An 11,764-nucleotide genomic window follows, 5' to 3' on the forward strand; every position below is an offset into this window, starting at 1 on the left:
CCTTCACGCTCCATGTTCTTCTCCTACTCTCACCCATCTTAGTCCCTCTTCAATCACCACTGTACAATAACAACCACCATTGCTTCCTCCTTCTCGCACTTCCCAAAGCGTTCGAAGCAGAGACGTGTCTCATTGTTATAGGATTTGTACATTTTTGTTTCTATTGCTTTCTTAATTTTTTTTATATTTTTGTATGAATCCTAAGCCCAGCTTTGCGGGCAAAGTTTTTATGTCTACTAATGCTTTGATTTATTAGATATTACATAAGTTGGAAGTTTGATAATTTGTATTTAGTTTATTATTTTATTTTTTTCAACTTCTTTGTCATGGAAGATGTGGATTCAATTGATATGGTGATAGATTCTACCACTTCCAACATACAACCATTTGCATTAAGTTTTGACATTGTTTGCTGGTCCATTTTTTTTAAACCTTAATTTTAATCTTGATAACCTTACAAAGTTCAAGATATTCAAAAACAATAAAATGAAAATATAAAAAATTAACATAAAATCTTAATAAAACTATTATCAATAGTACATTTAAATAATTTACTTATTTTCTCATATAATTTAATATTTATTAAAATTATATAAATATATAAATAGTAAAAATGAAAAATACGGATACACATGCACCTGATGTGTTTCCGCTAGTAATAATAATAATAATAACTATTTTTAGACATTATTTTAAGTACCATTTTTAATATGCTAACTTTTAGCCTCCACTTTGTATCATTTTCCTTGTAGTCTAACAAGTTATTAAATTATTTAATATCATTTCTTGCATAAAATCGCGGTTATTTTTTATTGTTTGCTTACGGGACTTATTTTAATCGTTACACTATTTACATTATTAATTATATTAATTAAATATTATATGTTAATATACTTTGAACTATTATATTAATTAATAAATAATAAAATTAGGGCATAGTTTGAAATGTATGATAATTTTTTATTATTGTAAATTTGATTTTTATCTAAAAATTAAAATTACAAGACTTTGAAATTAATTAAACAAACAAATTATAATTAGTCTAAATTTATTTTATTAATAAAAACATATAAAAATATCATATGCTAGTGTCCATACAGTACATCTTTCTAAGCAGAGAATTTTATCAAAACATTTATAATTTAATAAAGTAGTCAACAACTTTTACTAACTATTTTTTTAGTTTTTAAAACTTTTGAACTCTCAATTAGTTTTATCAAATAGGACTCTAAAAATGTCATTTGAAGTAATATATAAAAAATGCTACAAACTAGTACAAAAATTTATCAAGCGTACAACCCGCTATACTGTAACAGAAATTATCATCAATTACCAATATAGGGATTTCTATTATAAGTGAGAATGAATTATAAAATAATTCAAATTTATCTATTGATTTATTACACGGATACTGATTTATAGATGATGACTTATTATGACAAGTGAACTGCGTTGTCAGAAATAATAATTGTTACTAAGGACGGATATCGATCTCACAAGGAATAGTGAATTATCGAGTACAATGATCGTTAAATATAAAACAAACAAAATAATTAACAAGTGTGTTGAAGTCATTGTGTTGGTAATGATCAATAAGAAAACATATAAAAATTAGTTGCTTCAAGTTGGAAAAATAGGGATTATGTTTCATCTCTCTCACACTCATGTATTTTGATTAGCATGTTAATATTAAGTTCTTTGATTGAAATTGATGCACGTATAAAAGTCATTTATATTGATTCCTAACATATAAAATCCTTAAGAATGTTCCCTAACTATCGATCCCTCGCATAATTATAAGAACACAAGAACAACTTAGAATCAAGGTCAGACGTAAATGGCAATTAACATTTGAAGTCTATTCCTAACACTCAAATATGTTAAGTATTATTGTTTAGGTCAGAATCCTAAAATCACTTTCAAGTCAGATTTAAAATTCTCAATTTGTCACAACAATTTAGAAGTAAAACAACAATCTCAATAATTAATCAAGAACTGAATATAATAATATATAAATATCACCTTCCAAACATAAAAGTTTAAGCATATTACTCCTAATCCCCAAAGGGTAGAATTAGTCACGCATACTTCTAGCACCTTCCATTCTCCCAATTGGGTTACAATTCACTCTATGGTGTTTTCCTCTCAATCTGGTACACTAAGGTTGAGCCTTTAGCCCTCTATTTAACATAATTTTCTAGGGTTAGGTCGCTTCATGTGTCGCGATGATGGGCTAAGTGATAAAACATAAAAAAGCCCAATTTGTCTGACGCATTCTCGTCGCTTGAGCGAGAAAGGCGTCGAGTTCTGAAAGTAGTCCTAGAGCATTCTCACTCAAGCGAGATACTCCTGTTGCGAAATTGGTTTTTTCAGCGCTTTTTTCTATTATGGGACCTTCTAGCTTTTTTTTTTTAGCTCAAATCATTCTCCTTTACTCCAAATCTTCAATTCTCCATAGAAGCCTGTAATTAACACCAAATTTGGGAATAAAATGCTCTTATTCAAGTAAAGATCATAAAAAATGTAAAAAGGTATAAATTCATAAATTAGGGATTATTTTATATGTAAATTAACAATAAATCCTCATAAGTGCCTATATTTTAATATGAAATATTACTGAAATTAGGCACTTGTCACTCTCCCCAACTTAGAATCTTGTTTGTCCTCCTCAAGCAAAGTAAATGAATATATTTGAATTTAAATATCAAACAACTTAATTCACTAAACAACATATCAAATTAGAAACTTATGATGCTTCCAAATTTAAATATAGAAAAATATAGATACAATCAACTTCTAGGATCAAATCAAAACAAATAAATGACAATTCATCAAGGAATATCTTCTCATATGCTCACAGGAAAGTATTTCTCTCTATTTTCGCTGAATCATAACAAATCACAGTTGCTTTTCATTTCATCTTCAAATCACAAATATATTATAAACATGAATCTTGAGGTCTTTTCCAGGGTTGTAATGAGGTTGGGCTTCCAAAAAATATTGGTTTTTCTTAGATAACAAAATGCACATCTTAAAGAAGAAAAACATGCCTACAATTCAATTATAGAGAACATTAATGTTATCTAATCACCACTTTCTTTCGAGATCACACTTTTTCTCATTTTTCTTTCTACTGTTTTTTGATTTTCAACACATTTTTTTTCATCAATAGGAATAGATTTTTCCTATTTTCAACTTTTTGACTTTCAACAATCAGAACCAACCATTCCATTTTCTATATGTATTGCATCTATGTTCTCCTTCCTTAAACATGCTAAAGGGTAGAAAAATATATCATCAAAGGTTAGGATGCAATAATAACAAAAACTTTTGGCCCAAAGGGGATATAAAAAAAATGAAATTATAATAAGATAAAGGTTGACGATTTGGCTCTGGGTTCCTAATTAACACAAACAAATCCCTCAATCATCTTCATGCTCTTTTATGATATGTAACAAAAATAAAAATTAAGCAACCACAACTCTCAATAAATCAGTAAAACTCTCAAAACTGTTTAAGGATCACACACTCACTTGGTTTAATTGGCCTCATTCCTTTTTGTTTTGTCATTCTCTGTCCTAATCAATCATATTGTTAAATTTCCATGTATCACCATTTCAACTATATTTGAATATGATTCAATCATATTTTCTTTTCTAACATGTGTCTAATTCATCTCAATATCTAATATTTAAACACAAATTCCTTTTTTTTTCACAATTCAAAATTAATATTCTAGTTCTTTTTTATTTGAGAGAAAATAAAACTAGAAAACAAATAAATTAAAACTGAAATTTATTCAAGAAAAATAATTCAAGACATGAAACTAACAAAACAACAAATTTATTCAAACTACCAAATAAGCAAATAAACAAACTAAGCAAATAAACAAAATAATTGAATAAAAAAAAACTAAATAGAAAAATAAAACAAAATTCAAATAAATGAATAGAAAAGAGAATTAAAAAGATAAAACCATATTTTTGTTCAATCCTCTCTTCCTAAGAAGTCATCCAGCTCTTTGTTAAAATCTTCATAGTCTTTCTCTGTTTGTTGTATCTGCCTCTCTGAATAATAGAACCAGTCTCCAGACCAAAATACATAACCTGCAACTCATTAGGAGACATATAGGGAAGGTGTTACCTTTTGAAAAAAAAATAATTATTTTTTTAAAATTACTTTTTTTGCAAAAAAAAATTCTAGCATGAGTGAGAAATTTCGACGCCAAACTCGCCTGATCGAAATTCCCTGCACGAAAACTCTATTTTTCAACGTTAAACTTGCTCAAGCGAGAGTTGACTCGCCTGGACGAGAATCCCTGCAAGAAAACATTATTTTTGAAAGGTGAAATCAAAACAAAAATAACAAAACAACATAAAACTAAAATGTGGATTGAGTTGCCTCCTAGTAAGCAGATGCCTGTTTATTTCAAGGTGAAAAACTCCCTTTGTTGCATCCTTCTGTACGCATTCTTCCGCCTTAAAATTTTTAAGACCATAAAAAAGATGAAAAGTTACCTCCTCATTTTGAGCTTTAAGTTGAAGTTCTCCTTTGACAACATCAACTATAATTCTAGCAGTCTTCATAAAGGGTCTTTCAAGTATCAAGGGAACCTCCTCATCTTCTTTCATGTCCATCATAACAAAATTTATAGGGAATGTGAATTTATCCACCTTGACGACAAGTACATCTTTAACCACACCATATGGATACTTGGTTACTTGATCAGCTAACTTTAAAGTCGTTTTGGTGGGTTTAATCTCCAAATCACCTTTTTCTTCAGCATTGCCAAAGAAATTATATTTACGCTTGCCCCCAAATTCAGTAAAGCATTATCCACAAATAAAACACCTATAGACACGGGAAGGTTAAAAGTCCCTAGGTCCTTGGAATTTTAAGGCAAGTCTTTTTGAATAATGACACTGTATCTATTCTTCAGCTTTATATTTCTCTCTTCAATATAGCTCATGTTCTTTCAAAATCTCCATAGTGTTGAATCTTGCTTCAAATTTCCCGCAAAATAATTTTTAGGGAGCAAATTGTCAAAAAAAAATTTATACTTCTCTTTTTTAGAAAGAGAATGAGGATATGATAAATATTTTTCACGAACACTTCTCTTCTTATTTTCACTTTTTTTTCTTTATTTTTTCCTCCTCACTTCTTTTGTTTTCTCTTTCTTTCTCATCTTTCTTCCCCTCCGTCTCATCTTTTTCTTCCTTTCCAGTCACTACATTATTGCAATGTTCTTTTGGGTTAGTGATGATGTTGGCTGAGAATTTGTCACTTAGTCCCTTTGAAATTTGTGCAATTTGTTTGGCCATTTGTCCCAAGTTGAATCTCTATACTCCTAATCGTGGCCATGCTCTTTTCCTGTGCGCTCACAATCTTTGCTAGGACGTCTTCAACTTTACTCATTCTTTCAAGAACGGATGGATCCTCAGCTTCAGGTGAATAGTTCTGATAAAAACAGTGGCCATTAGGATGATCACCTCCACAAAAATCACACTTGATTGGTTGACTCTAGCTTTGAGATAAATGGACAACATATAATTGTTAGGGCAATTTAGCCATTTGTGCGGTTAGTTGCTCAATCTACTATGTCAGAATTTTATTTTTAGCCAAGAGTGCATCTTCTAACAACCCTTTATTCTGAAGACCTTGTCCACCATGTTGAGCTTGATAATCAGTTGATGCCAATGCATCAATAATCCTTGTCGCTTGTCCTACATCAAGAGCAATCATTGTGTTGCCAGCTGCAGCATCTAAGAGCATCTTTGTGTCAAATCTGAGACCAGTGAGAAATATGCTCAGTTGAGTAATATCTTCAAACCTATGATTTGGGCATTTTCTAAGCATCATTTTAAATATTTCCCATGTCTCACGGAAGACTTCATTTGCTCCTTGTCTGAAGATAGAAATTTCAGACTTTGCTTTGATGTAGCGAGAAATTGGAAAAAATCTTTGCAAATTTTTTTCCTCTACATCCCCCAGCTAGTGAGGCTCTGATTTGGAAGTGATTTGAGTCATCCCTTAGCCTTTCCTGCCAATGAAAAAGAAAACAAGCGCATATAGACATTTTCAAGATCACCTGATTGAAAGCCCATTGTTCCCACCAATTCATAAAATATAGACAAATGTGAATATGGGTCCTCATTATCCATTGCTGTGAATTGATAGGCACCGATGAGAGTGAGAAAATCGATATTTATTTCCAAGGCCTTGGCGGTAGCAGATATTACAATACTAGAAAAATGCATTGGCCCTTGATACATGACATAAGATTGGATAGAAATGAAGTTTTATGAACAATCACAAAAGAAGCAATCAAGGAAGCCGAACTATCAAAGAAATATTGCAGAAAATCAATTGGTTGAAACTTTGTTTTAACCGATTGTTTATAGCAGCAACAATACAAATTCAAATCAAACAGTTTATAATAAGTGTGTGAGATAGAGAGATTACACAATCAATTTATATTGGTTCACTCAACCCTGAGCTACATCTAGTCCCTAGAATAACCACTAAGTTTTCCACTAGCAATCAATCACAAATTACAAAATACAACACCACAAAGAGGTGATCTTGATACCACAAGAACACTCACCCTCCTTGCCTTTCACATAACCTTAGTCAGAACACCCTCTGACCGTACAGGTTTACCCACCTTTTACAAGTATAGAAAAGAACTATTACAAGAATCAGAAAGGAACATATTACACCTGGTAATTTAGGAATCACAGAGCTCCTAAGATCAGATCTTGAACCAATGCACAACTACTTAGCAATCTTGCAAAACTTTTGTATCAAATATCTTCTAAAAAAAATTCAATCTCACTTTCTATGTCTCTTTGAATACAAAGAGAAACCATATTTATAGCTCTTAAAACTAGTCGTTCTAGGTAGTTAATCACGAGCCAAATCAATTTTAATTCAACTAAAAACAAATTTAACAGGTTTTTGAAAAGCTATTAGGAAATGTGACAATCAACCGGTTGAAATGTCGTTTTAACCGGTTGAATTGGTTATAACAGTTAGTCAACCAAGTCAAAAACAGTTTTGAAAACCTTCAAATAATCTAAGTGTAAAACAACCGATTATATCGTGATTTCAACCAGTTGTTTTTCTCTTTCCTTAGAATTTTTTTTCTCTTTTAAAACAGATTGATCTAGCTTGTGCATAGGACTAAGAATGATCTTTACAAGAATTCTAAATACCCTAGAACTAATCCCCAACCAAAATAGCAAAGCATCAACTCTTCAACACAGATTTGGATCATCAAAGCTTCCATTTTCTACAATTATTATTATTATAATATTTTTTTTAATATAATTGTTATAAGTTATATGTTTTTAATTGGACCTGGTAGCAGATTGTTAATAATAATATTTATGCTATTTACCTATGGATTGGTGAAAAACAGTTTAAAATATTTAATGAAGTATAAATTGGGTATAGAGTTATGTATTTACTAGTGGAGAAATTAGTGTTTATATAATAAATATAAAATAAAGTAGAAAGAGGGAGCAGAAAGTTGATATAAAATAAGAAATAAATTTAGTACAAACACTAATAATATTAGTTATATCAAGTCTAAACTTGAACTATGTTCTCGCCAGTTGACCTTAGGTTGACTGGATGGACAAGCTCTGCTTCTAGTTTTTCTCCTCTTGGCGCATTGGAACAACGCTCCATTGAGGCAGATGGGGCTGTACCTGTTGGTCACACTCTGACGATCAAGTCAGTGAGAACATACAAAATAATAATCAATTTCAGTCACTAGTTCTCAGAAATAACATACCTTTATCGGAGGTCTCAAGCCCCTTTTATAGTTATACCTCTAACAGCTTTCACTCACGAGAATATAATGTTGAAGATAAGCTTTGATGTCTCCAAATCCATGAAGATTGGTTGAAGGCCTTGCTGCTGCTTGTGTGTGTGGGTTTTGGGTAGTTTGAATTTGTAAATCCACTCTTAGTTAGGATCCAAAGTTGGTTTAAATCAAATCCTTTTGAAAAAGAGTGTTTTACAAAGAAGTGGAAAACAACCAATTGTTTTATTGTTTCAACCGGTTGATTTACACTTAGTGTTTTTGAAACAGGTTTTGACAAAGCTTGAAATTGGTTGACCTTGTTGTCAAACAAATTCAATCGGTTGTTTCGACACTTCAACCGATTGTTTTTTAAAAATCCTTAACAAAATTTGTTAAGTTTGGTATATCTGTTTTAATTGATTCAAAACTGATTTGGCTCATGCTTTAAATGTTTTTAACAACTTTTTGGAGTTTATATAATCTGTTTTATGCTCCTGGTAGTTAAATATCATATTAAAACCTTTCAAATTAGTTTTCTCCAAGATTTGACTTAAGTTTTGAATTTTGCTATGATTCGAATAGGACTGTTTTGTATCTTTAGAATTCAAATTTGTATCTGGTGTGATAAATTATTATTCTCTCTTGAATACTGTAATTATGAAAACGTGTTGTGTGCAGATCCAGAGGGTGTTCTGTGATCTGTAGTGTGGTGTTTGCCAAAGGAGGTGTGTGTTATTGAAGGGTTCAAGATCACCACTTTGGTGCATGGTTTGTAATCAAGTTTGTTGATTGCTTAGTGGAATACCCAGTGGTTTCTGGGGACTAGATGTAGCTCAGGGTATAAGAGTGAACCAATATAAATTTGCTGTGTGATTCTTTCTATCCTTACTCTCATTTAAATCTGTTTTGAATTGTTTTTATTGACTGCTGATAAAAACAACCGGTTGAATCGCATAAAAAAATCGGTTGAATTTATGGAAACATATTAAAATAAATTTGTTTCTTGGCTAACTTGATTCCTGATATGAGTTGGATTGACACAAGACAAGAAACAACACATTAAGGAGGCTTAAGGACAATTCAATGGAGGAAAATGCCATCTAAATGAAGAGCCATACTCATAAGAATCATGAGTGACATGTCCTTATACACAAATATAAGGCAGAATTGGACAAGAACAACACAAGAACACAATTAAAGCATAAAATTAGCTTAAACCGAACAAAATTGAACAAGGAATAAGTTCTACCGAATGAAATCATCAATGGAACAAATTGAACCGATTAGAATAGAAGAACAAAGCATAGGAATAAAGCTACCGATTGAAAATTGCTAAAACATGGAAAATGGAGATGAAAGGAAGAACTTAATTGGATGAAGATTTGAATGAAATGGAGTTGGAGAGGAACACTCCACTTGGTGGTGAAAGCTCCAAGATGAGTGTGTGATTGCCACCACTTCTAGCCCTCCAAAAGCACACAAGATAAGACTAGGAAGGAGATCAAATCTCACAAAGGTCTCTCAATTTGAGTAGAGTTTCTTTACTTAAAATTCAACTTTCAACTTGTGTTTACGATGACCAAGCACCTCTATTTATAGCTTTAGAGGGATGAAATGAAAATGAAACAAATTCAGATTTTCCCTCCTAATTCAAATCAAGTTTGGCGCCTAAACTAGAGTCATGAGGAAGGTGTGACATATTTTCTATTTTGGCACCTCCTAAAGTACTCCTACACCATCTCCTTAAGTCACATGGACAATGTGACTTTATTTTGTACATTCACACTCTTTATTTAATATCCACACCTTCAAAGTTTGCGAAAATGTTTTAAAAACAAATTACCGCCCTGTTGTTTAAGGCCTACAATTCTAACATATAATCTCTACTGAAAGCATAAAATAACAACAGAAAACCACTTGATCACATGCACCTTTCATGTTTGGGTGATAACAACAGGACAATATTTTGTCTACGAGCACCTTTACTCACGGTGCTAACAACAGAAAAGAATCTCGTGTACATTTATTATTGGGTGCTCTCTACTTATTTAACAACTTCATGCATATATTTAACTAACAACTATGCACATATATTCAACATATATATTTAAATAACAGTTTTATATTAATATATTATCAAACTTATTATTTTCTCTATTTTATTTATTTTTCACTGGACTTACCAACGAAATTGGGTTGAGCCCATGACCCACTTTTAGACCCAAAGTCGAGCCAACCACACTCAACTCCTATCCAATACAAACTATAAATTAAAAAAAAAAGCATTTCAGTAAATCTAATTAACATTAACTTGAATTTTAAATTAAATATATTTTATTATTAAAATTGTTTATAATATCTTTGATCAAAGCTTTAAAATTTAAATATATTTTATAATTAAAGATCAATTAGGTCAATGCTAATTTCACCTGAACGAAAAATTATAGGTTTTTTGACCATCATGGGGTTATTTTTTTTTTTGCTTTTTACCAAAATGGGTCCCGTTTAAAAAAAATTACAAATTTAGGCAAGTCGTGCCAATTCGGCATGACTTCATATGCACAAATCGTCCCAATTAGGCACGACTTCTGCCTTGTCATACTGAAGTCGTGCCAACTTGGCACGACTTCTGCCACGTCATAATTTTATTTATTTATTGTTTATATATTGGGTAGTAAGTTATGTAATATTAAAAATTAATTTGATACATAATTTTCTAAGAGTGTTAGTTTTAAGGAACAAAAAATTGGAATAATTTACTTCTAGTTCAACTTTATATTTTTATTTTATATCTTGTAATGAATCTTACTAATTTGTTTAGTTCTAATTAATCTCTTCTCATCATTACGTGTTTTGTAAAATCATTACTTCTCAAGTTATTTATTTTGCAAATTCACAACAATAATTCTCTATTTATTTTCCAAATACAATAAATTTTCATTTTTCTATTTATTTTCAAATTCAATAACAATTTTCTTCATTTTTTAATTAATCAAATAATCAAGTTATTGTATTACATTACTGTCAAACATGATCCATACACGATTATCCAATTTTTTGTTCCTTAAAACTAACACTCTTAGAAAATTATGTATCAAATTAATTTTTAACATTACATAACTTACTACCCAATATATAAACAATAAAATAAAATAAAAATATGACATGGCAGAAGTCATGCCAAGTTGGCACGACTTCAGAATGACAAGACAAAAGCCGTGCCTAATTGGGACGATTTGTGCATATGAAGTCGTGTCAAATTGACACGACTTGCCGAAATTTGTATTTTTTATAAACGGACCCCATTTTGGTAAAAAGCAAAAAAAAAAAATAACCCATCATGGTCAAAAAACCAAAATTATAATTGTTTTCATTTTAGCCTATTTTTCAATTTTAAAATTTTAATATATATTATAGTAAAAATTGGTCTGACCGATACTAATTCATATATTTTTAAAGCATAATTATACTTTTAATTAGAGTTAATATGATTAATACTAACTCTTAATTTAAAATAAAATATATTTCATGCTAAAATTCACTTGGTCAATGGTAGTTTCCGATTCGTTTTTCTAATTTCGAAATCACCTTTTTTTAACTCGTTAATCTTTTTCTCTCTTTACACTAGTTTCTCTTAAATCTCATTTATTTTTCATCTTCCTCTTTCTAGTTTTCTATTTCTCCATTTTACAACTTTTTAACATGTATTAATGTTACATTTGAGATAAATGAGTTAGTTTTAAAAACTGGGGACAAGTTAATAAATCACTTTTTGAAAAAAGTTTTGCTATAAAAATTTATTAGATGCTAAAAGTAGGTCATGTAATAGTTTTAAAAAATGTTTACAAATATTTTCACTAATATTTTATAGAAATACTTGATGAATGTATAACGATAAAAATAAAAGTAACTCTATTTATAATTTCTTTAATTAATGAATTACTAGTGAAAATA

At 30.3% G+C, this 11,764-nt stretch overlaps 1 pseudogene; it reads left to right on the forward strand.

The window, feature by feature from the left end:
- Window positions 1-5,827: 5,827 nt before the first annotated feature.
- LOC137811571 (small nucleolar RNA R71) lies at window positions 5,828-5,933 on the forward strand (annotated as a pseudogene).
- The last annotated feature ends 5,831 nt before the right edge of the window (window positions 5,934-11,764 follow it).

Source organism: Phaseolus vulgaris, chromosome 11, assembly GCF_000499845.2.
Source record: "Phaseolus vulgaris cultivar G19833 chromosome 11, P. vulgaris v2.0, whole genome shotgun sequence".
NCBI classification, from domain to species: Eukaryota; Viridiplantae; Streptophyta; class Magnoliopsida; order Fabales; family Fabaceae; genus Phaseolus; species Phaseolus vulgaris.